The following is a 20,936-nucleotide window of genomic DNA, read 5'->3' on the forward strand; positions in this document are numbered from 1 at the left end:
GCTATTTGTAAGTATAGCTCTATTGGGTTGTGATTATTTTTCGGTACTTCAAGAACCTCGGTTGTACCTCCCTCACCTGCTGTGGACCGCCAGGGCCAGGAGAACTTTGCTTGTGGTAGCTGTTGCGCTCTACAAATGCTATTATTATTATAAGGGAAGCGCAACGAGGAGAAATAAATGTATTACTCCTCGTTTTTCCTCACTCTAGATACACTGCATTCTGCAGAACACTTTTTTGTGTAGGAAGGTGCCCCTTCCTGTACAAATAAATCCTACATGCAATGCAGGCACCCTTGCACCATGGTGCAAGAGTGCCTGCATTAGTGCTAGGCTGCCGAAACAGCACTAGGGGAGGTACGAAAGGACAGGAATGCGCCATATGGAATAGATACAGCACAATCCTGCCCTTTCTATTTGAGGCTGGACAGCACAGCAATGTGACTTGCTGTGCTGCACTGCACTGTGCCAAATCTTCATAAATATGCCACCTTCACACCCTAGGGCAAATGTATAGCTTTGTCACGCAGTGCAGCGCATCAAGTCACCTTGCTGGGCTGCACTGTGTGACAGGGCAAGGGCAGAAATGTGGCATATACAAAGAATACTGCACATTCCTGCCTTTTCCCCTGTGCTGGTGCTGTTTGGGTTGCCTAGTGCCAATGCAAGCACCCTAGTACAATGGTGCAAGGGTGCCTGCGTTGCATGCAGGATTGTTTTTGTGTAGGAAGGGACACTTTCCTGCACAAAAAAAATCCTGCGAGGCATATTCCTCTATGCAGCACACACAGAGAGAGGAAGTAATGGGGATAAATAAAGATATTTCTTCATGTTACGCCTCTCCTTGGAAGGCATATTTTTTTGGTGCATTCTTAGGTTTACCAGTTCTGGTAAATCTAGGAATGTGTCAAAAACCATGGAAGTTGAATGGGAACACCCATGCAGCACCCATTGAACATCTCCCTAGTGCATAATAAGGCAACACAGCGATTAGCCTTGCACTGCTTTACTTGAGATTAGAAGTAGCTGCCAAGGTTTCAGATTGCTAATGTGTGACATTTCATAATTTCAATGTAATTATGAGTCACAATCAAAGACTATGAGTGACACTTTCTCAAAAGTAAAATCAAGCAATGAATACTCTGGAAACATCAATTTCATAAATTACACCCATTGAGGAAAGAATGAGGGGAAGTTAAGTTATTTATCTTTGTTACGCCTCTCCTGAGAATGTGTCAAAATCCAAGAGTGTTGCACACACCGCCATGCCCCTTTAATGCCTCTTTGTAATAGAGTGAGGCAACGCTGCGACTTGTGTTGTTGTGCCGTACTTCATATATACGAGGCCATGAAAAGCCACACACGGTGGCTTCACGTGGCCGAATATATATGGGTCTGCACTCTGTGCCACTGGTGCATCAAAACATTTGATACTCCGATGGTGCAAAGGGCATGTAAATAAGCCTCTAAATGACCATTCATATTTGGCTGCAAATGGACTGCAACATTATTTAGAGATGATGATGCAGGAAGAAGGGTGAGAGTCAGAGAAAGGGAGGTGTTGTAATGTTAATTGTAAAACAGAGATTTCTTGAGATCACCAATAAATACATCTTATCATGAAAAGCATACATTTTATTTTCAAGACCCTAATTGAGGCCTTAACCATCTTGGAACCCTCCTTGCGAGGGCCAGAATTTCCCACCTACACTATACTAAGACTACTCCTGGTTTCCCTTCAAATCATGGAACTCTCGTGGGGAGCCATGGTGGCCATGTTTGATGTGGCTTCCTCTGCAGATAATCAGAGAGAGCACTAAGTACGCTCCAAATTACGGCTTAATTTTCGTCTGTCCAAAACTAAGGGGCATATTTACAATATTTGGGCATAGGGCAGCACTTCATGCCTTCCAGCTATGCTGCTCTACGCCAAAAGAAAAGGGTATCTACAAATATGGTGCATTCCTGTCCTTTAAGCCAGCAAACAAACTGCTGTTGAGCACGAACACTGGCATCCTTGCACCATTGTGCAAGGGTGTCTGTGTTGTTGGCATGATTGTGTTCGAGCAGGAAGGGAAAACTCCCCACGCAAAACAATCAAAGGAGGCATTTGCCTCGTTCTATGTGCCATATTTACTATATTTTGGCACAGGTCAGAGCCACAAACCTTCTAGCTGCACTGCCCGATGTCAAAAGAAAAGGGCAGGCATGTCTTGCATTTACTAGATATGGTGCGTTCCTGTCTGTTCTCCCAGCTCTTTAGCACAAACTTCAGCCAAACACCAACGCAGGCACCCTTGAACCATGGTGCAAGGATGTGTGTGTTGTTGGTATGATTGTTTTTGTACAGGAAGGAACACCTTTCTGAACTTCTGAACAAAAACAATCAAAGGAGGCATTTTCCTCATTCTATGGGCCTCATTCACAATAAAGCTGTGCCACCAGAGCATCAGTTTTTGTGATGGTGCAGGGGCCTGCTCCATATTTGCCAGACATCACTAAGCCACTTTGCATGGCTTAATGCAGCCTTGTAAATATTCTTCCCTTTAACGCAGTATTCTGCATTAAAGAGACTTGCAGAGGGTGTTGCTAGGGATGTTCACAGCAACACCAATTACTTTTTGACACTGCCATAGATTTACGAGGAATCGTAACTCTGAGGCTGCGCCAAAACGTACCTCTCCCCAGGGGAGAAGTAAGGGAGGCGCAATGAGGAGATGTTTAGTTCTCCTAATTTTTCTTTTTTCCATGTGTGCTGCATTCTGCAGCACACATAAAAAGAGGAAAAACCTTTAGTGATTGTTTTTGGGCAGGTAGGTTTCCCTTCCTGCACAAAAACAATCATTCTTGCAACACAGGCACCCTTACACCATGGCAAAAGGTGCCTGCATTGGTGCATGTCAGCCCATTGCAGGGGAAAAGGACAGGAATGTGCCATATCTGATAGATACAGTGCATTCCTGCCCTTTTATTTTGCCGTAGAGCTCTACAGCAAAATCTTGTAAATAAAGCCCGATGTGCGCTGCAGAATGCAGTACATGTGTAAAGAGGAAAAAAAGAGGAGAAATGTAAACATTTCTATCCTCGTTATGCCTGGTTTGGGAAGGTGTTAGTTTTGGTACTCCGCAGAAATATGCTATGTTGTAAATCTGGGGAAGTGTCAAAAACCATGGGTGTTGTGTGGGAACACCCACAGCAACACCCATGCAATGCAGGGTGGCTTTGCATGGCCCTGCAAATATGGGCTCACACACAGCGCCTCCGGAATATCACAAAATTACAGATCTGGTGGCATAAAAGTGCAGCCAGGGCATTGTAAATATGCCCCTAGGATTTATAATGGTGGTTAGCAACTAGCTTTGTAACGTTATACTTTTTGTCAAAATCTGTTCCCATGCAAACTATGTTTTCCTGTTTAAAATGCTTTTACACCCCTTGCGGGTCAAGTTTGTGCTATATAAAACTACAAATGAATAAATGTAGTTTTTTCTTAAGAGTTAAAAATATAGCAGTCCTCGCAGGAACTCCACTTGAAAAAGCATTCAATTGTTTCTAGTCCTTCATCCTGAATACTTATAGAATGCTGTGGATCATACGTAACAGTTTTAGGCAATGTTAATGCTTACTAAATTAAATAGATTAAATTGTCTAATTTAAAATACAGACCCCTGCAATGCTTTCTTGAATAAAAGTGACCATGGATGTTGACATCAACTGTAATGCCTCAGCAGATGAGTCTGATTATTGTATGACATGTATATTTCTAAAATCCAATAAAAAGGTTTTGCAAGAAGTGACCATGAAACTTAACTGAAGCAATTTGCCCAATGTATAAGTACCACAGAGAGTGATATATCGTAGTTTAGCCACACGATGTCAGTAGAGACCATTCTAAAGCAGCACTGATTTCTTTTAGCTTAATCTCATTGTTTTGAACGTTGAAAAACTTGGATTCGTCAGAGCCCAGGCTTTTCTAAAAGACGTAACAGATATGACAGACAGACCCATTCCTCGTGAAATGATTACTGTCATCGTGAAATGATTACTGTCTCAAGGTTAACATAATGTTAAGAAATGTCTCATTTATTTCATTTCATTTTCGCTTGTATTCATAATCCTCGACAGAGAATGGCTTTTGAACGTGCAATTCCTGTTCTTATGTCCTTTAGTTTCAATAATAAAATATAGCTCTTAGAAAGAATTTTGATCCTCCTAAATCCTTCACAGTCTTTAAAGTAACATCTATGAAGTTAATTTCCTGGAAAACATAGTGTTAGGTTTATGAAAGATTTTGTGCGGGACGTGACGCCAAGCATCAAAAGCAGAAGCAAAGTATCAACTCTTAAGTGACCAGTGGCGGCTCCACTGCTAAGGCGGAGGAGCGTCGCCTCACTGCTTTGAGAACACTGAAGAGGAAAAATAAAATGATAATAAATGAACGTTATCTTCATTTTATTTTTCCGTTCTTAAGTGCGGGGAGGAGTGGGGCTGGACACAACAGGGACCAGGGGGAGGAGGGGGTTTCACTACCAAAGTGCACAGGACTGTTTTGCTGGGGCTCTTAGGCTGACCAAACAGGTGTCCCTCTTGGGTCGACCAAATTGTAGTGCACACTTTGCATCTTCCCCACCAAGTTGTAATGCACTGCCTGGTGAGAAACATGCACAGGCTCCCGGTTGCCATCTGAGAGCTGAACCTCGGTGCTCAGACCTGCACCATTGTGATTGGCTTAGGAGAGCCTGGGTGCTTCCTGAGACAGAGGAGAGGCGGCTGCTGCGACGCGACCGCAGGTAGGTTTTATTTTTTTATTTTTAAATTATTTTCTACACTCTAAGCCCCCGCCCCCATTCCCTATCAGCCGTCACTGGACACAGTGCCTACACGTCTTTGCTCAATCCTCATGTTAACGTTTGCACGAGTATGGTATTACAAAAAACCCTAATGCTAAGGAAAAACAGACACTAGCAAGGGATCAAGCAATATATTGCCTGAAATACAAAAGTGTAACATTTGATTTAGCCTGGAGCACACATCTTATAGGTCTGACCCCTATGCGTTTATATACATGCGAGGACCTATTTATTTAAAAACTGCGTTTTCTAGTACATTTAGTAGTAATGTGGCAACGGAGCCCTGCCGGGGCAGCAGGCAACATGGCGGACGAGGGCCGGTGGGTGGACGAGGAGGAGCGCGGCCCCGGGGCCGCCTACCACATGTTTGTGCTCATGGAGGATCTGCTGGACAAGCTGGAGCTGCTCAGCTACGAGGAGGAGGTGCTGAGGCGGCGCAACATGAAGGCGCTCAGCAGACACTACTTTGCTTTGCCGACGAACCCTGGAGAGCAATTCTTCATGTTTTGCACCCTCGCTGCTTGGATGATTAACAAAGCAGGACATAATTTAGAGCAACCACAAGAATATGATGACCCAAATGCCACCATTTCGACCATATTGTCGGAGTTGCGCTCGTTTAGTGTGGCTGTTGATTTTCCTCCTTCAAAGTTAAAGGCAGGCTATGGAGAACAAGTATGCTATGTTCTTGATTGCTTAGCAGAACAAGCATTGAAGCATATGCATTTCAGCTGGAACAGGCCGTCCTACCCCGCAGAAGAACTGGAAGAAGAAACCATAATGGAGGATGATGCAGAGTTGATGCTGGACAAAGTGGAAGGTGACCTAGCGGGAGAAGACACAGACAATGATGATGAAAATGACATTGACCTGAATGTTTTAAAAGCGCAAACACACAAATCAGAGTTTGGTGAGTCTGTGAAACAGGAGGACATTTTAGAATCTACCACGATGCAGCTGAGTGGAATTTGGAAGTAGAACGCGTTCTTTCTCAACTAAAAGTTACAATTAAAATCGACAACAAGGATTGGAGAATCCATGTAGACCAAATGCATCAGCACAAAGGCGGAATAGAATCTGCTCTGAAGGAAACTAAGGTCTATGGGGCAGATTTATGAAGGCCTTGCGCCGCCTGTGCGTCATTTTTAACATGGGAAAAAGCGACGCACCGGCGGCGCAAGGCCTTCATAAATCTGCCCCTATGTTTTTTACTTTGTTCATAAGCAATCATGTAAAGCAGTATTGCTGATTGTCTACGGCAGGCCCTACAAAATTGTTTTACAAATCCAACGCACTCCGAACCCGAACCCGCTGAGTGAGTCCACTGCGCCAAGGGAGCAACTCACACTTGAGGTATGGTATGGCACCCCTTGCCAAAGCCCTCCCTCTCCCCTTTTTGGGGAAGGATCCAGTATGTAGGCCTTGGAGTCTCAGAGACCTCTCTGAGAGAGTCCACTGCGTAAAGGGAGCCTCTCGCAATAGAGATAGGGAAGGGATGCCACTTCCCCTGGGATCACTGCTTACTGGACTTTGGACGTTGCCTTGACTCATCTACCGGTTTTTGTCCCCGTCACCCTTCCCCTCCTCTCCCCATGCTGTGACTCTCACCCTCCCCTCCTCTTTCCCACCTTCATTATCTGTCCACTTCCCCTACTCCAACCCCCCCTAAATCTTTCACCTTGCCTTCTTTTCCCCTTACGTATTTGTGCTTATTGTTTATCTTGACCTTACAAGTAACTATGTGCCATGCTCTAAGAACTGTGTAACCTTTGTAACGATATAACCTGTAACTATGATCTGATGCTCATGTAAAGCACTCTGATACCTCCGGGTCTAGCCAGCGCTATATAAAACTTTTAAAATAAATAAAATAAATGAATAAATATTACTAATGTACTATGCCAAGTTTGATTCGACCCCTATAGTCACATGAGTAGTACCTAGCTCTCTTAGGATGTTGTTAAGGTGCAGGAAGAAGGCGGAATGAGCATAAATGGAACCAGCACTAAGCACTTTCATGCTCAATCTAAACATGGGGAACATATACCTCCCTTTTTCAACTGTCCAAGACTGTATCTCCGTACAAGGAACAGATTTTTTCACTAGAAAGGTGAAGGAAACCACCTCTCTGTACAGTGTACAAACAATGAAGTACACTATGTAGAGAGTGCAAGAAATCCCCAAAAGGCAGATAGAGGTAAAAGTAGACAATACCAACTCTCATTTTGTGGCAGTCTGGGCGAGCAGTTAGGCTAATCAGAGGGTAGTGTTAAGCATTTGTTGTACACACAGAAGCAATAAATGAGACACACACCCATAATAAATCCGACACCAATTTGTAAAAATAATATTAATTTTTATATAATTTTTAAGAACATAACCATAGTTCTAGGGTGAGAACTTTCAGAGCTATGATTTTTCAAAGTTTGGAAAATATATCACTTTTGTGCGCAATTACACACAATGGAGAAAAGTAGAAAAATGCATATACATTCTGGCAATGCTTTCAGGAAGTTCACCTTCTCATTTTAGGTTGATGTTGCGACCAGGTCCAAAGTTCCAGCAGGAGAAGTTTGGGAGTATCCCAGATCGGTGGGGAGTAGCGGTGCTAAGGTCTAAGCTGGTGTGCAAAGACGAAGGGTGGGCCACTTGAAACAGCTCTACACAGAGGGACTTACAGGTAAGTCTGGTGGGCCTCCTAAGAGGGAGGAGGTAGCAAATGCCTGGAAACCATAGAAGCAGGGGTGGTGGGTCGGTTCTTTGGCCAGTGGGGGCGGGTGTAGAGCAAACAGGTCAACCAGACAACGTGCGTCTTGAGGTCCTCATGGTCAGAAGCAGGCAACTTGGAGAGGTGATCTCAGGACAGCTGGGCCACTCAGGAAGTGGGTCTTGGGTGTTGTGACGTCCCTCTACGGGTGCTTGCTCCTGATGCTCAGGGAGTCCGGAGTGGACTCTTCTTCTTGGTGTTTTCTGTTAGGGGTCCGGTACCCCGGGTATTGGCATGCTGCTACTCCGATAGGTCCTGGTGCCTCCGGACTTGGTGGGGAGGCAGGTCTGACCTTTCGGAGCTATTGCACCTTGTCTTGCTTCATTGCTGCATCAAGGTAATTGGGAAGCAGCAAGTCGACAAACCTGACTTCCTCGGGATTGAAGCCTGCGGTGGGCAGGGGAGTTATACCGTCACTCCAAGGGAGCTTCACATCGATTTTTTGAAGACTGGAGTTGCTCTGGGGTTCTTGGATTCCTTTCATGTTTCAGGATGACACAGCAAAGTCGAGTTCTGTGAGCAGCAGGCAGGGTTTGGTGCCTTTTACTTCCACAGCAGAGCTTCAGTTCTAGAGCAGCAGGTCTTCTTTGTCCTGGTCTTTCTTGTCCATTGAATCTCGTGTTCAGGTCTTGGAGTGCCACCTACATACTAAATTTAAGGACATTACAAGGGAGACAGATAGTAGCCAAAGGACTACTTACTTTTACGGTGTGTACACCAGTGGTGGCCGGTGCAGGTAAGTGTGATGAGGAGGGAGTGGGGGGTGTTGAAAGTGACAAACGACAGGATAGCGAGTCGGTGATGCGGCAAATGCACGGTAAGTGTTTTTATTTAATTATTTATTTTACATTCCCTATCCTGTTGTTTGTCACTTTCACCCCCCATTCCCGCCCACCCCACCTCCCAACTGCTCATACCTGCATGAGCCGCTACTCATGTACACCTTCTAGTGGCCACTTCCTGTGGGAAGGGGCACAATCCTAGCCATGATAGAAGGTTCTCTCACCATCCCAAGATGGTGGAATTTCCCTACCCTAGGGATGGTGTAGGCTAAGAAGGGACTCTCCTCCTAATCTAATTAATTTTCCCACCTTTCCTCCGGCCAAAATTGGAGCAGGAAAGGGGGCTGGCCTCCCTCACTATCTTGAGGTTCCTGGGTTGGATTTCAAAAGCAGAATTGCCGTTGAAGCTTCCCGCCCAGGTAAGGTGTCCTGTCCTGGAGGAGGTGTGAAGCACCTTCACCCAGAGCAGGCTTTGTCTCTGTCCTCTGAAAGTGCTGGCTCTCACCTCATGAGTCAAGAAACATGTCTGGAAGTGGCAGGCTGGCAAAAACAAGTCAGGAACCACGCCAGTTTTTGGTAGGTTGCCAGCGAAACCCTCTAAAAGGGTCTCCTATGTGAATTTATTAATACATCCAACACTGGCATCAGTGAGGATTTAATAAGACAAGATGTTTGGTACCAAGCACTTTAGAAATTGGTGAAGCGACCAAGGAGCTAGGAAACTCGTGTTGGCAAGTATCCAGCACATGTACTCGTTATGGCTTCTCTGCTCACTTACCGCATCTCAGAATGAACTGGACATTGTAGACGCATGTCTGCTCATGCTGATATGGCCACACATAGGGTATAGTGCACACTGCCTTAGGGATGACCTACCTATATCCGCTTAAGTGTATGGGAGGCAGGGCACAGGGCTGTGTGTCATGTTGACTCTTTGGATTTCGCTGCACCAAGAAGCACAGCCTGCAATGGCAGAGTGCAGAGCTTTGGTGGGGTCCCTGGGGTGGCACAACCAGTGCTGCAGCCCTAGAGGACACTCTTCTGTACCTATACCCTATGTACTAGGAGTAACAGTTATTAGGGACATAGGGCCAGATGTAGGTAGCCCAATACCGGTCGGTAACGGCCAAAATGACCAAATTTCGGCTGTTACCGACCGGTATTAGGCATCTGAGATGTAGGGGCCATATTTAAGGATTCAGTAATTTACCGAATCGGTAATTTAAGGAATCAGTAAATTACCTAATTCTTAAAATACCGATTCTGTAAATTACCGAATCCTTAACTTAGGGAGCACTCAAGTGAGTGCATTTGTCATTTGAAGGATTCATTATTTACCACCAACTACAAGTTGGTGGTAAATACCAAATTCCTCTAAAAAAGCAATTATTTGCTTTTTTAAAGTGCCATGTGGCAGTCATACATGCCATTAGGGCATGTATGTGTGCCACATGTGCACCCATTCATTATTCAGGGGTGCAACAGGGTATCAATGTGACGCCCTGCCACCGACTTGGCATTTACCGAATTGGTAATTCCCATTCATTCCTATGGACCTCCAGAATTTTACCGATTCGGTAAAATGTACCGAATCTTTATCTACATCCCATTTACCGATTCTGAAATACCGAATCGGTAAAATTAGGTATTTTAGAATCGGTAAATGGGAATTACCTACATCTTGCCCATACTGGGGTAATGGAAGGGGTGCTAATTGTGGGGGAGGTGTGGTGCAGCAGCCAGAGATGCTGTCACTGGAGTGCGGGTGCCGGCGGCAGCTCATCTCAGCATCATGTGACTCTGGGCAATAGCTCACTTAATCTCCCTAACATCCTAAGTGCCTGGAAACCTTAAGGGGTGATATGTTTGCGCTTTATAAATATCAATGATGATGATGGTATAGGTTTAGGGAATGAACACTAGTAGTGGGAACCTGATTAGCAGGGACCCAGTACTCTACAGCCAAAGTTGCATCAAAAGCCGGGCAACACGTGTGTGGGGGGTACTGCAACAGAAGCCCACTTTCCTACAAATGACCACTCTGCATTTTCTCAAGCTAAGTAATAGCATTGGTGGAGTCTGGAAGAGTAGCTATACAGCTAGACAGGACCTGTCCCACCCAGTCTCTTTACGGTCTGGTTTGACAGCACAGCTGTCACCAGATAATCATATAGTCTTACTAGAAAGAGGCTATCGCTCGCCCCACATTTTGGGAGCCAGGTGTACATGTTTTGATTGCGCAGAACTTGTGTGCTTCCAAAAAAACTGGTTGCCTACCACCAGCTGTGATAATTGTGTTTATTTATCCAACTGAGTTTGAGCTTTCAGAGGCACACAGAACACTGTAATGCTATTCAAGTGTCTTAGATAACTAGATAACTTATGGTGTTTTTTTCTGGTAGCAGCACAGATGGGGGAAGGGCAATCATTAACATACATGGATGTTTAGGTCTGGTTTAATAGTGCACCTGTCACATGACCTTTCAACCTACACCATCATTATTCTACAGTTTTTTGCTTCCTCTCAAATACATACACATTCCAATGCTATTTACTCTCATTACCATACAATTTTCCTTTCAAGCCAGACCTATTGGCATTGCCAGCTCTTGGTTTAGATTATGAGCTTCTGGGCTCGATAGGAGGGTCTCGATCAGAAGATCTATATCTACTTGTTTAGAAACCAAGTATGATAGCAATTTTTATTTTTAATACAGTTTGTGAGACTATGCACATTAATAGAAAGTATATTGAGTGGCTTGATCGGCATTGTCACAGTTATTGGTAGGGCGAGACTGGGGATCTGGGGTTGGGTAATGGGTTGGGGTATAAATCATCTCACAGCTTGGTGGGCTGTAGGGTCAGCTCTTATTGTTTCCAATTTCTCAGTAGGTAATAGTGGAGTATGTATGTAGTGCTGGTCTAGTGCGTGGGTGTTAATTTGGCGAAATGTGGTTTGTATTTGCAAATATCATTGTTTTAGGACTTTCGTCTCCAAGGACACCCCCTTGTCGCAAAATACCAATCATTGTGTTGTTGGGTGTGCAACATCATGGGAAGTCCAGACAACACAGTAGGATATGACGGTATTATGAATGAGGGGAATGAGGAAAATTAGAAAAAGCTCTGTGGAAACATAGACTGTGTGGAAAAAGTTATAGCAAATAATGCTCATCTGTCCAACAAGGCATCCTCTTCCTCTGGTTTTGTGAAAGGTTTCACCAGGTGTCTAGATTTGTCCCAGGATGTGTCCTGCATAATCTCCTCCACAACCTTTATTGTCATATATTTCCAGTGATATCGGAAATGGGAGATTTTGGTGTCTTCCCGGTTATTTGGTGGTCTACTAATTTCTCTGGGGTGATCTACTTGATTCAGGAGGGGGTGGTGCAAGATCCTTGTTGGCCTCGTCAAAGCTATCTAAGGGGCAGATTTATGTCGGACTTGCGCCACGTTTACGTCGCCGTTGCGTCACGCAACGGCAGCGTAAACGTGGTGCATCCCTGCGACCCATTTACAACGTGACGCATCTAGGCAGATGCGTCAGGTTGTAAAGCCCTGCGCACATGTGGGCGTTCCGGCGCAGGGTGGGCGTTCCGGGGCAGGTGCGCATCGCAAAAGTGCCTGCGTTGAATCTACAAGATTTCACGCAGGCACTTTTAGGCCATTGCTGCATCAAAACCCTGCACCTGCTTGAAGCAGGCGTAAGGCTTGACGCAGAATGGGACAGATACGGCCCCCAAGAGCATTGCTGGAGCTGCGTCGCGCTTGCGACGCAACTCCAGCAATGCACCGCCTTTACGGCACAGATGCGTCACGCATCTGTGCCGTTTTTGCCCCATGGTGCGCCGTATTGTAAATGCGGCGCACCATGGGTGGCGGAGCTGCAGCGCACAATAACTGGCGCACCCCTGGGGATGCGCCAGTTATTGTAAATCTGCCCCTGAGAGTTTTGCTATTTCTGCAGGTCAACTGTAGTCTCTGAATGTGATAATGAAGGCTATTCACATTTTAGTTCAATCAAAAAGGCCGTACTTGATATCTTATTTTCGGAATTAGAGTTAGAAAAACCTTCTGTTTCGCTTTGGTTTCTACTTAGAAATCATTAGCAATTTGAAACTTGTTGCCTTCCCAATTGTTAGGACCATGTTTGTGCACTGCTAGTGGTATCTGTTGTGTTTGCTTGTGTTACGGAAAACATGCTAGTTTGGCCTTGGACTGTCAATGTATTTATTGGATGATAACCGGGTCCGTATTTTGTGTCCCCTCTGAAGTTCCAGAAGCAGTGAGAAGTGGTAAGAGGTTGATGAACAAACATTACATTTTGTCTTGCTGTAATTTTTCGGTGTCGCCATAGAATCTGATGTTGTTGAGGCGAACCCACCCCGCCAGGTCGATCACTTTCTGATTGAGTTGCAAGCCATGTGGTCCCCAATCATTAGCTATTTCTAGGTAATTCTTATTCGAAGTCATCCTATTTTCCACTCCAACAATTTTTTGCCAAAAGATTCCTATTTACGAGCGCACTGATTTGACAGCAGCTATGAGGTCTGTCATTTTACGCTCCATGGAGCCTAGTCGTGTTGCTACTGCAAATATTTCTTTGAGAATGGTCTCCATAGAGCCTGCTGGTGCTTGTATGTGCTGCTGAAATGGGTGTTAGTTTGGCCTGTCCAATGAACTCTGTAACGAGAGGCTGTTTAGAATTCTTACCCAAGGCCATTTTAATGTTATAGTCTGATATTCAATGTAGTCATAGGTATTCAATGTGGTGGAGGTATGGCTCTCTCTGTGCTGTACTTCTGCAATCAATAGGCCTCTGGAAACATCTTAGTGTAGTGGGCGCAGTTGCCTCTATGGGAGTGAGTTTGTCGAATGTAGGCCTCATCTCCGTTCTGGGTGATGCAATAAGGAGGGTTGAGGAGCACTCATTCACAGCTTTGGGGCGTTTATAGTACACTGTATCAAAAATTCAGTTAGTCCCTATGTTCACCCACAGCCTTTGATCTATTCCATCTTGTATTGCAGTACTTGACATATTCTTAGAGCAATATAGCTGATGGTGCTCCTGTAGGTCATCGGAGTTCTTCCAAGCAGCTGCCATCTTCCTCTTTTGCCAAACTTCGCCCTCCAATAAAAAAATGTTTTAATATATTTATTAACTGTTGAAAAATTATATAAATTATAAAGAAATATCCTTTTATATTCATATATTTTAATTACCTTATTCAATTTGAAATTGAATGTAACTTTTTTAAATAATAAAATTAAATTAATATTGTATACAGCTTTTAGTAACTGTCATTTGAGATGTCATCAGTGATGTCATGGGTGATGTCACTGACCATGTCATGACTGATGTAATATGTGACATCATCAGCAGTGCATTGCGGCGCGTGAGTTATAGTTAGCTGAACTAACTATAACTGGGGAATTTCTATGGTTTTGTACAAGTGAAATGTCCAGCTAACTATAATGCCCATGAAACCTATGTTTTTTTCAGTAAATTTCTGCGTCTGCAACGCAGCTCACTGGCGCATACTGGAGATACCTCTTGGGCTAGTTGGCTCTCAGGACCCTTAGTGTTGAAAGAGAATTAATTCCCCAACTTACAACTCGTCACAGGCGCGTTTGCACAATGGTGAAGGAAGGGGGCATGTCCTTAGGTTACAAAAACACAGTTGATGGACAGAATGTAGAACAATGTCATACATTCACCCCAGTACAAGGATCTGGGCCTAAATCCATCGTTTTTTTGCACTCCACACCACCCTGGGTTAGACACTGGCTATATGCAAATCAGCTCTGACCCTGCGCCTCATGGGAACAGTCCAGTCCGAACTACCAAGCCATGTCTTTCCCAGACCGGAATCAAGCATCCAAGGACCGGTTTCTGGCTATCAGCCTTCATCAGCCTGGATAGCTTGACTCCAGTGGTGTGGAGAGCCTGGGACTCACGTCTGAGCATCCCCAGCCCACTCGGGGTGAAATTACAAAAAACACAGTTGATGGACAGAATGTAGAACAATGTCATACATTCACCCCAGTACAAGGATCTGGGTCTAAATCCATCTTTTTTTGCACTCCACACCACCCTGGGTTAGACACTGGCTATATGCAAATCAGCTCTGACCCTGTGCCTCATGGGAACAGTCCAGTCCGAACTACCAAGCCATGTCTTTCCCAGACCGGAATCAAGCATCCATGGACCGGTTTCTGGCTATCAGCCTTCATCAGCCTGGATAGCTTGACTCCAGTGGTGTGGAGAGCCTGGGACTCACGTCTGAGCATCCCCAGCCCACTCGGGGTGAAATTACAAAAAACACAGTTGATGGACAGAATGTAGAACAATGTCATACATTCACCCCAGTACAAGGATCTGGGCCTAAATCCATCGTTTTTTTGCACTCCACACCACCCTGGGTTAGACACTGGCTATATGCAAATCAGCTCTGACCCTGTGCCTCATGGGAACAGTCCAGTCCGAACTACCAAGCCATGTCTTTCCCAGACCGGAATCAAGCATCCAAGGACCGGTTTCTGGCTATCAGCCTTCATCAGCCTGGATAGCTTGACTCCAGTGGTGTGGAGAGCCTGGGACTCACGTCTGAGCATCCCCAGCCCACTCGGGGTGAAATTACAAAAAACACAGTTGATGGACAGAATGTAGAACAATGTCATACATTCACCCCAGTACAAGGATCTGGGCCTAAATCCATCGTTTTTTTGCACTCCACACCACCCTGGGTTAGACACTGGCTATATGCAAATCAGCTCTGACCCTGTGCCTCATGGGAACAGTCCAGTCCGAACTACCAAGCCATGTCTTTCCTAGACCGGAATCAAGCATCCATGGACCGGTTTCTGGCTATCAGCCTTCATCAGCCTGGATAGCTTGACTCCAGTGGTGTGGGGAGCCTGGGACTCACGTCTGATTCATAAAGGGGGTGGTGATGGACAGAGTATCTGAATTAAGCAGAACACTCCTACCCAGTCAAAAGATCAGGGCTTGATCCATCACCGTTTTTTAGCTCACTGCACCATCCCAGTTCAGAACCTGGCTACATGCAAATTAGTCTGGCCCTGGCCCAATGCATCATGGGAACAGGGCAGACCAAACTACCAAGCCAATTCTTTACTGGAAAGGAAACAAGCTTCCGGGGACCGGTTTCTGGCATTGCAGCCGTCTTCGGCCCGGCTTGCTTGAATCCTGATGGTGCAGTGAGCAAGGGACTCACATCTGAGTATACCCTTCCACACTTGTGGTGGCCAAAACGATTCATAAAGGGGGTGGTGATGGACAGAGTATCTGAATTAAGCAGAACACTCCTACCCAGTCAAAAGATCAGGGCTTGATCCACCACCGTTTTTTAGCTCACTGCACCATCCAAGTTCAGAACCTGGCTACATGCAAATTAGTCTGGCCCTGGCCCAGTGCATCATGGGAACAGGGCAGACCAAACGACCAAGCCAATTCTTTACTGGAAAGGAAACAAGCTTCCGAGGACCGGTTTCTGGCATTGCAGCCGTCTTCGGCCCGGCTTGCTTGAATCCTGATGGTGCAGTGTGGAGAGCCTGGGACTCACGTCTGAGCATCCCCAGCCCACTCGGGGTGAAATTACAAAAAACACAGTTGATGGACAGAAGGTAGAACAATGTCAGACATTCACCCCAGTACAAGGATCTGGGCCTAAATCCATCGTTTTTTTGCACTCCACACCAACCTGGGTTAGACACTGGCTATATGCAAATCAGCTCTGACCCTGTGCCTCATGGGAACAGTCCAGTCCGAACTACCAAGCCATGTTAAACTATTTTAAACTGTATATTTCTTGTGTGTTTTTTAAAATTACTTGCTGCACTCACCATCGGAGCACTCAGCACTGCCACGAACCCCCGGAGGTCAGCTGAATAAAACGCTGCCACCGGTAAGTGTTTGTTTACCCTCCCGCCGCCATTACTAGGACACAGGCCACGCCCACCGGATAGGCCACGCCCCTCTCCCTCGCCACTCGGTACAAAGCGCGATGAATACTAGCGCTGCCCATTGTAATTGAGGAACCTCCTGAGGCTTGAGCCGGGAGTAGAGCGGAATCGCTATTTTAAACTGTATATTTCTTGTGTGTTTTTTTAAAATTACTTGCTGCACTCACGATCGGAGCACTCAGCACTGCCACGAACCCCCGGAGGTCAGCTGAATAAAACGCTGCCACCGGTGAGTGTTTGTTTACCCTCCCGCCGCCATTACTAGGACACAGGCCACGCCCACCGGATAGGCCACGCCCCCTCCCTCGCCACTCGGTACAAAGCGCGCTGAATACTATCGCTGCCCATTGTAATTGAGGAACCTCCTGAGGCTTGAGCCGGGAGTAGAGCGGAATCGCTATTTTAAACTGTATATTTCTTGTGTGTTTTTTTAAATTACTTGCTGCACTCACCATCGGAGCACTCAGCACTGCCACGAACCCCCGGAGGTCAGCTGAATAAAACGCTGCCACCGGTAAGTGTTTGTTTACCCTCCCGCCGCCATTACTAGGACACAGGCCACGCCCACCGGATAGGCCACGCCCCCCTCCCTCAATCTGCCCCTATAAAGTATGTGTTTATTTAGGAAGCGCAGCGGACGAGCGCAGCGGGCGCGACGATTGCGCGCCGAAGGCACGCTAAAGGCAAGCTCGTCTGCGCTCGTCCGCGCCGAGGACGGGCCTAGGGCCACCCCCCCTTCATCACCTCCGCCCAGGCCCACTCAAAGCACAGCGCCACTAGCGTACACCTCTGCCCAACTCCTAAGCATCAGACCCAGATCAGAGGCAGCTCACACCCCACCTCACTTTACCTATGCCAATCCTTGTATAGGACCACTCAACTGTCCCACTTGCATTCAGAATATACCTGCTCCTCCCACAACTTCTTCCCCTCAGGTATTAGCGGCACTCATAAATGTACGGTCTCTACCGAAACACAAATTTGAAATCGCTGATTTCATAGACTCACAGAAAATAGACATATTGTTTGTCACTGAGACATGGGGGGACGAGTCATCCGGTCCTGATTTCAGAGATGCTACGCCCAGCAACTACTGTGTCTGCAAGTTAGACAGACCAAAAAGGAAAGGGGGTGGAATAGCAATTATATATAAAGACCATTTCAAAATAACTACAACAGAGTTAAATTACATCGAGTGCGAGGCACTCCTCTTTACTATAGGCCTCTCAGGTAGAGCATCATTCAAAGGCATATTAATCTACCGCCCCCCAGGATCCAAATCCAAATTCCTCTCGTTTCTAGATAACATCATCGAGGCTTCAGCAGGATCACCCCACTTCACCATCTTGGGTGACTTTAATTTCCACCTTGAAGCCTCAGACGATCCTGATACGGTAACTCTAATTAATGACCTTGAGGCAGCTGGTCTTCTACAAATTGTCAAACAGCCCACACATAGAGCGGGACACACACTGGACGGACTTTTTACTAGTAACTCAAAGATTGCCATCACTAAGGTTGTCCCTCTAGTTTGGACAGATCACGCGGCCTTATGTTTTTCTATTCCAACCAACTCTAACAATCCCCCGTCTACACCGTTTACACCTACGAAATTTAGAGATTGGAAAAACATTAATCTGGACCTTTTCACACAGATAATGCGAGACAGCCCATTGCCAAATGAACAAGATCCCGTAGTAGCCTCCGCTAATTACCTGAACAAACTAAAGGTAGCCTGTAACAAGCTAGCACCTAGCAAAATTTCTCACAGAACTAGAAAACTCCCTTCCGCTCCTTGGTTCACCGAATCTCTCCGACTACAGAGACAATACTGCAGGAATCTAGAAAGGCAGTGGCGTCGCCATTTCAATCCCTGTGAAAAGATTACATACAAAAATGCTCTATCAAACTACAAAAAACTTATAATAGTAGAGAAATCCACTTACTACACCAACCAAATCAATCAGGCCAAAAACAATACAGGTAAACTGTTTCAGGTGGTCAGCTACCTATCCAACCCCCTTGCACCTCGCCCAGAAGGATCACAGGCTCTCTCAGATGCCTTGGCCAATTTCTTTGAAGATAAAGTTAGAGCTATCTTCAACACTTTCTCCCCGGACTCATCACTCACTTCCACTCCGCAATCTACCGCCGAAATTGACCCAGCTTTTTCAATTTTTGAAGCCACCACGCAAGACCTCATCCAACCCTTAATAGCCCGAACCAAATCGGGTTCACCTTTTGATCCTTGCCCCCCGGGCATTTGTAATCTTATCTCTGAAGCCATTGCCCCGTCATTATCTACCATCTGTAATGCAATGTTCAAAACGGGCATCTACCCTTCTGTCTGGAAGGAAGCTACTATTAAACCTCTTTTAAAAATACCTACCCTAGATCCCCTCCTCCCCGCCAGCTACAGGCCCATCGCATGTCTCCCGTTCCCTGCCAAGATTTTTGAAAAAATCATGAACATCCAGTTATCAACTTACATACACAACAACAATCTGCTGGACGACACCCAGTTTGGGTTTCGACAGGGCCACGGAACAGAGACTGCGCTCCTAAAAGCAGCGGATGAGATAAGGTCCACTATGGACAACGGAGGCTCAGCGATTCTGATACTCCTAGATCTCTCCGCAGCATTCGACACGGTCGATCATGTCACCTTGATCGACCGTGTCGCGGCCATAAGAATAAAAGACAAGGCTAAAGATCTTCTTGCTTCATTTCTGTCTAACCGCCCACAAACAGTGAAGATAGGCAACTACATCTCTCAGACTTTTTCCTTACCTTGTGGAGTACCGCAGGGATCCTCGCTAAGCCCGACACTCTTCAACATATATGTGTCGGACTTGGCGAGGGTCATAAAATCCCACGGAATCTCACTCACTACATATGCTGACGACACCCAACTGGTGTTGTCTGTATACAATGACGGCACTTCTGTAGCAGCCAATTTCCAAAACGGAATGAAGGCAATAAGCTCCTGGATGTCATCCAATTGTTTAAAATTGAATTCTGATAAAACAGAAGTGATGACATTCGGGAGGCTGCAACCTACTTGGTCCCCGCAATGGTGGCCATCTCAGATGGGACAACCTCCCGAACCAGTGATCAAGGTACGAAACCTGGGTGTCATCTTCGATAACAAGATGTCCTTCCAGCAACATGCTAATTCGGTGGTCTCCTCTTCTTTCTTATCTCCCTCCATCAGCAGGCAAAACCTTAGTCAGCACACTAGTCTTTTCTAAAACAGACTATTGCAACGCCCTCCTACTAAACGCACAACAAAAGGTCCTCAACAAACTGCAGACAGTGCAAAACACGGCAGCCAGGACACTGCTATCCATCCCCAGGTTTGCATCTATCTCCCCTTACATCAAACAGCTACACTGGTTGCCGGTGAGAAGCCGGATCAAATTCAAGGCTCTATGCATAGCATACAAAGCTATCCACAACCATGGCCCTCTATTCTTAAGACAAGCCTTCCGGCCACTCGAACACCTTAGAACCTTACGCTCATCCACAGCCAACTTACTAAGAGTCCCTCGAACACGAAGAGCTAACTGGGGAGACAAACGTTTCTCTGTCGCTACAGCCAAGTTGTGGAACACGCTCCCCCTCCACATTAAATCTGCGCCGACACTGTTCAATTTCAGGAAAAAATTAAAAACTTGGTTGTTTCCAGCCTGAATACTCCCCGATCCACTGGAAGTTCTGCAACTACAGCGCCGAGACACCCTTGGGTATTTGCGCGCTCTAAAAATTGCTCAAATGAATAAATAAATAAATAAATGTCTTTCCCAGACCGGAATCAAGCATCCAAGGACCGGTTTCTGGCTATCAGCCTTCATCAGGCTGGATAGCTTGACTCCAGTGGTGTGGAGAGCCTGGGACTCACGTCTGAGCATCCCCAGCCCACTCAGGGTGAAATTACAAAAAACACAGTTGATGGACAGAAGGTAGAACAATGTCAGACATTCACCTCAGTACAAGGATCTGGGCCTAAATCCATCTTTTTTTGCACTTCACACCACCCTGGGTTAGACACTGGCTATATGCAAATCAGCTCTGACCCTGTGCCTCATGGGAACAGTCCAGTCCGAACTACCAAGCCATGTCTTTCCCAGACCGGAATCAAGCATCCAAGGACCGGTTTCTGGCTACCAGCCTTCATCAGCCTGGATAGCTTGACTCCAGTGGTGTGGAGAGCCTGGGACTCACGTCTGAGCATCCCCAGCCCACTCGGGGTGAAATTACAAAAAATACAGTTGATGGACAGAATGTAGAACAATGTCATACATTCACCCCAGTACAAGGATCTGGGCCTAAATCCATCGTTTTTTTGCACTCCACACACCCTGGGTTAGACACTGGCTATATGCAAATCAGCTCTGACCCTGTGCCTCATGGGAACAGTCCAGTCCGTACTACCAAGCCATGTCTTTCCCAGACCAGAATCAAGCATCCAAGGACCGGTTTCTGGCTATCAGCCTTCATCAGCCTGGATAGCTTGACTCCAGTGGTGTGGAGAGCCTGGGACTCACGTCTGAG

General features: G+C 46.0%; 1 pseudogene; it reads left to right on the forward strand.

Annotated features, from left to right (window-relative positions):
* The first annotated feature begins 5,145 nt into the window (after positions 1-5,145).
* Positions 5,146-5,965, forward strand: LOC144783366 (intraflagellar transport protein 57 homolog pseudogene; annotated as a pseudogene).
* The last annotated feature ends 14,971 nt before the right edge of the window (positions 5,966-20,936 follow it).

This window comes from Lissotriton helveticus, chromosome 9 (assembly GCF_964261635.1).
Source record: "Lissotriton helveticus chromosome 9, aLisHel1.1, whole genome shotgun sequence".
NCBI classification, from domain to species: domain Eukaryota; kingdom Metazoa; phylum Chordata; class Amphibia; order Caudata; family Salamandridae; genus Lissotriton; species Lissotriton helveticus.